Source organism: Odocoileus virginianus, chromosome 13 (genome assembly GCF_023699985.2).
Source record: "Odocoileus virginianus isolate 20LAN1187 ecotype Illinois chromosome 13, Ovbor_1.2, whole genome shotgun sequence".
NCBI classification, from domain to species: domain Eukaryota; kingdom Metazoa; phylum Chordata; class Mammalia; order Artiodactyla; family Cervidae; genus Odocoileus; species Odocoileus virginianus.
The window spans coordinates 31,839,343-31,845,342 of record NC_069686.1 but is presented as its reverse complement, the minus strand read 5'-3'; positions in this window follow the sequence as shown (position 1 = coordinate 31,845,342).

Here is a 6,000-nt window from a genome sequence, read left to right as displayed (position 1 = left end):
CAAATGAATCTCTTCTTTTTCCAAAGTAGATTTGGGAGAAATTATGAATAGAAAAGATTTTAAACCTGAGTCAAGGAAATAGAGTTCTTCATTCATCACAGAAACAAACAGTAGAGAAATGACATAATTTCCCATAATGTCTCTTGATCGAGTCAACCTATTTCACTCATTTTATTACATAGGCCCTGCAAATGCTTTAGATCTTCCCCATCACCTGTCAATTCATGCTTCATTATCCTGCTCCTCAGTGCCATTCAAGGTTGACTTCCTTTCAGATAGTCATTCATGTCCAAACAGGAGTCATGCGTGTCATTTTCCTCCCTACTGTCAATTCAAAACATGGTTTACCATAATTGTATATTTTAGAAGTCATAGTGAGCTCAATTTTCTCTGCCAAAGAGAGGAAAGAATTCAGACTTTGTAGGAAAAGTGACTAAGGAAAAGTGAATCTGCAGCAATTTTGCTGGGAGATTATGAGTTAAGATAGAGTGTTTTCTCCACCTTATAATTCCACAGAGTGCCCAAAAAGGGCCTTTGGTAAACCCTGTCATGAAGTACTTTTTAAGAGCATGGTTGTGAACAGAAGAACAAAAATATCTATGAATTTCTCAGAGAAAGCCATGGCTTTAGCCTGCTGCAGTTTCTCTGTGAATGATTAAGTCTGTCTGACACAGAGGACAAGCTTCAAATTGAGCCCTTCAGGTTCAAGACAGCACAGTCAATTCACTTTGCTCCATGTGGGACAAAACCTACTGTGCCAGTCCTGTGAGGAGGAGCTGCTCCAAACCCATACTTTTTCTAACTACATCATCACTGGCCACTGACATGGTTTCTGTCCCTTCTGCCACAGTCATAGTCAAGGAAATATTACTCATAATGAAATCAAATGAACAAACATTTAAGTACCTACTGTGAGCTGTTACCCTTTTATTCTTGTCTTCAGCTCTGTCTGAATCAGTTTAATTATCTCAAATGTACTCAGAAGAAAAGTGAGAATGGGAGAGGTTGTTGAAAGAAAATCACATCAGGAATACATGGTAAAACCCAGATCTTATGGACTCCAAAGCTCATATTTGGTCCCCTTCACAACATTGTATTCAATACAGAAGTTTTATGCTTAAGGATCATCAGGTTTAACCTTCACATCTACAAGGGCAGAAACTGTGGCGCCTATTGGGTAAATGACTTAGACAAGGTCACATAGTCTTGAGTGAGTTAGAGCTAGCTCCAGCCCTTAAACTCGTGATTCCCAGCTCAGCTCTCTTCTGCACAAATTCAACTTAAAACAATGATGATAGATATTCTAATAACAATTATCAATATTATTGTCACCATTGCCAATGGAAACCATACTTTTAGTTATCATTGGAACTTCCATAGAACTATCACATTATTCCCTGTGATCTCATTGTTTCATGTGTCCTGGAAATAACAGCATATTTATCATGGAGCATGTACTGGTTCAGTGACAGAGTGATATCATTAGAGTCAGAGATTTGGAAGTCTTGACTTTCAGTGTGTTAAGACTTAACATTTTAAAATATAATTGTGTGTCTAAGGATGGACAAGATAGCCTATTTGATCTTTTCACTTCTCTGAGCTTTGTTAGAACTAGGTTTGTTTCTAACCAAAAAGAAATTGATAATCCTTTCATTTGACTGTCTTAATGAAATGCTGATACCTTCTTTCTGCATGTTTTTTTTTTTTTTTTTTTTAGAGAGGATCTATGTTATTCATCAGATTTTCAAAAGATTAGATTCTGTGCTGCTTGGACAATAAATTATTTTAAGTTATATGATTTTATCAACCCACAATATATGGAACATACAGAAACTGTATGGAAATAGGGGCAGTCTGCATATGTTTGCTCAATTGGTACAATAGGAGTAGTGCATATTCACCTAACCTTCTTCACATAGTGCTATGCAAACATTTCACTGAATTGATTTTTTTAGAGCCAGGCATTATTCCAACATTGAAGCTCCATAGGAAAATGGAAATGCCAGCAAAAATTTTCTATTTTTAATTTAACTATCCACTGATCCAAATTCGAACTGGAAAAAACCGGGATATTACCATGTAATGGCAATTCTCATGATGATTGTTGCTTTATAACCTCATTTGCAAATCAGGCACAAAGATTAATTTAGGACCCATTAATAGAAAAATTTTCAGAGGAACTTGAGCTCAAATTATACCAATCTGTTACTGTTCCAAAATAAACGCATCAGGTGGCATTTAAATGCAGGTGGTTAACAGTTTTATCAGCATAGATATTTAAGCTATTAGAAATATAATTAGAAAATTAAATTAAACACACAATGTAGATTCTAATTCTAGCAGCACTGTCCTTAGCATTATGCTATTTCTATTGTAAGTTATAAAATGTGCCTAAATTGCACAGGTTTGTTTCTGAGTGATAGCTGAACTCAGATAATTAAGTTGTTAACCATGAACTTCAGTGGTCAACATGGTTATATATCTTTGTCTTATGTCTACTCCTCCTTCTTGTTTCCACAAATCTCAGGGGAGGCAGATGAATGGCACTTGACTCTACCCAGCTACACAGTCGACTGATTAGACATAGCCCTGTACCACAGGTACACTCAATTATATGCCTTTCAGAGAGTCAAGCATTTCCTGAAGCTAAAAGTGTTGAATCTGTTGATTTCACACATTTTATACTAGGAGAAAACTGTGATCAAACATATTTAAACCTTCAATTTTATTTCATAACATACATTCTCCTTCTGCTTAACACAGGAGGTAGAGTTTATTGAGATAAAAAGGATAAATCAATTTGCTTTCAAATAATTAAGTCATTAAGGATTGGACAATGACTTCATTTTTAGTAATTAAGTCATCTGTGTGGGGGGAAAATGTGACATTAGATTTAAGGCATAAGTATGTGTCCATCATAATACAACCTTGTATTTAAATTTTAAGGTGTCACACAGAACAAATTCAGTAAAAGGATAATGCCAAAATAATCATATTGGTTGTCATTATCTTAGTAAAAGGAAAGCACTTAGTAAGCACTGCCTTTAACGCTGCTTATATGGTAAGAAAAATGCACAGTGGTGAAGATAAGCCTGGAAGTATTAACTGCAACTAGTAAATTTGCACTATACATAAAATAGGTCTTTCTATTGGTTAAGACCCAACATGTGTTTATTGCTAACATTTTATTTTATAATATATATAATGAGCTGCATATCATTTACATTCCCTATCCACTCTGTTTCTAAACAATCTTACACAAAGGAATATTCAGCTACCTAAATGTATGCCTAGTGTAAGGAAGGCATGGATAATTGCTTAAATGCATAGCTATTTAAGGGAATAAAATATAAATTTCTCCCTTTTTAAAACTTAAAAATAATTATATGTTCTATAGTTAGAAGTCCAGTAGGTCTCCCATACACACTAATCTTAATATCTTTGCTGCTAGCCAAACCTTCAAGAAGCTCTTAAAGATGCTAAAATCTCTAATTTGAAATAGCATTTGAAGTGGTGAAATGATTATCATCTAACAAGAAAAAAGAAGGCTGTCAAGAATCGAAAAATTTTAGAAATCAAGGGATCTTTTCCATGATCTATTTCCTGACCAACACAACTGGCAAGGCCTTTGATTCCTAAATTTTATTATAAGCTAAACACTAAACAATTTCTGCCTATTTTGGCTTTAATGAAGGTAGATATAATTTCTGAACAAGTTCAGGAAAGTACTTCTTTCAAGCAGGGAAACTGCTTAAATTAATTAAGCTAATTAGGTTAATGAATAATTAAGGTAATTCTTTCTTCCCCCACAATTCAACATCTTCATCTCTTAGTCATAAACCTCAAATAGTGGTATTAGAACTCCTAAATACAATCACATTATACATGTTTAACATTCTATATCACAATTAAGACTAATTTTTTTTGTCTTTTTTATTAGTTTATAGCTTAAATAAGAATGGGCATCTTTCAGATATTGAGTATCTCTCTAATTAGGAAATATAAATATCATTAATTAGGAAATATAGATATCATAAATTAGAAATTAGTCTAGACTAGAGATCTTTGGATATAAAAAATACTTTTAATAATAACTCATTTCAAATATAATAGGTTCATAAGCATTTATCTGTTGCAAAAGAATATTTCATGTACTCCTTTAGCTACTCAAGAAGGTATGTACATTTATCATATTTTCATAGTTAAGTAACTGAAGGCTCAAAAATATGAAAAGGCTTGCCCAAAGTCATACAGCCTGAGCATAATAGAGCTTGGATTTGATTGTTTCAAAGGAATTATTAAATCCTTTTAGCACTTGGCTTCATTTTGGAATGTGAATATGGTATTACTTCTCTAAATGTATATTTCTAATGAATTATCCAACTGCTGAGAAATGAAAAATTGGTTAAAAAGGAAAAAAAGAAAGATTTAACTGAATTGGTCAAGTGGTACTTTGTGACTTTTGTATTCTAGGCCTATATCCTCCTGAACACATTGTCAATAGTTACCCAATGCCGCATTTTAATTTAGGTGTAAAGTCATAAAACTGAATTTTAAAGAATAAAGATATTTTGCTATTTACTCCCATGATAACAGACATAATTCTGTCAGTCAGTCATCTAACTTCAACTAACCTCTGTCATCCCCCTCACCGCTAAGGGGCAATACAGCAGCACACATGTCACTATAATTAGCGTGCAGCAGCAATTTTCATTAGACCAATGATCTCCAATAAGATTTTCCCAAGGGCTGCATTCAGTTATATGTAATAGTTAGGTGGGCCACTCATGTATTAGCATATAATTTGCACATGATTTGCATCTGCATTTAAAGATTGCATCATATTTCTCTGAATATTTCAAGTAAAAGTGTAATTACTACAACACTGAAGGTGATGATTTCTATTTTTCTGTACTATCCTACCATATCTGACCCAGATGGCTTATAATAGACTAGCTCAGCAGAAAACACGAACCCAGAGGGGAGGAAATAGTCAGTAGAGATGGTTAGGGTCAATAGAAATATTTGAGGGGGCACTATTGATGATTGCTGAAAGTACATTGCATTCGACAATTTTTCTCTTTTGTAAGGATAAAGGAATAACTGCACATTGGGTGGACCTTCTAAGAAATGCATTTCTAGTTACTGCTGATGTCTTGTTGAGTATCTTTTTTTCAAACCTCATTACAGGCTAAATGGCAAATTATCTGTTATCACTTGGGAAATCTCAGTTACCTCTTAATTCTAATAGTGTAGTCACATAACAACTTTAACTGAGTTTTCTTCTAAACCTAATTACTTCCTGTTTTGAACACTAATTTTAAGTGAAGAGCTCTCTTTTTCCCTTTAGTTTTTTATACATATGGACCAATTCTACATAACTGGAGAGCATTCCCTCTTCCACTTAAAGAGCTTTCTGGTTGTTAGTATTTGGTTAGGTAGAGGAAAAGTTATAAGAAAGGGAACAAGATTTATATAGGAAAAAAAAAATCAGAAACAAGTGGCATTAGGTACACACATAAGCATATGAAAACATATTTACTCACACATTTTAATACATGCTTGCTCTTATATTTATGTTAGATGATGGTAAAGAGTGGATAGTTAGATGGACAGGTGAATGAATGAATGACAGGCAAATAATTATAAAACTCTTGCATTGAAAATATATACTTTATTAAGAAATCACTTTCTGAATATCATACATTAAAGCATATATATGGAATCTAGAAAAATTATACAGATGAACCTATTTGCAAGGCAGGAATAGAGACACAGACTTGGAGAATGGATGTGTGGAAACAGAGGGGTAAGGGGAGGGTCAGACGAATTGGGAGATTAGGATTGACATATCTACACTGCCATCTACAAAATAAATAGCCAGTGGGAATCTGCTGTCAAGTGCAGGGAACTCAGTTTGGTGCTCTCTGGTGACCCAGGTGGGTGGGATGGAGTGGGGGAGTTGGGAAGGAGGTTCAAAAAGGAGGGTATATATGTATT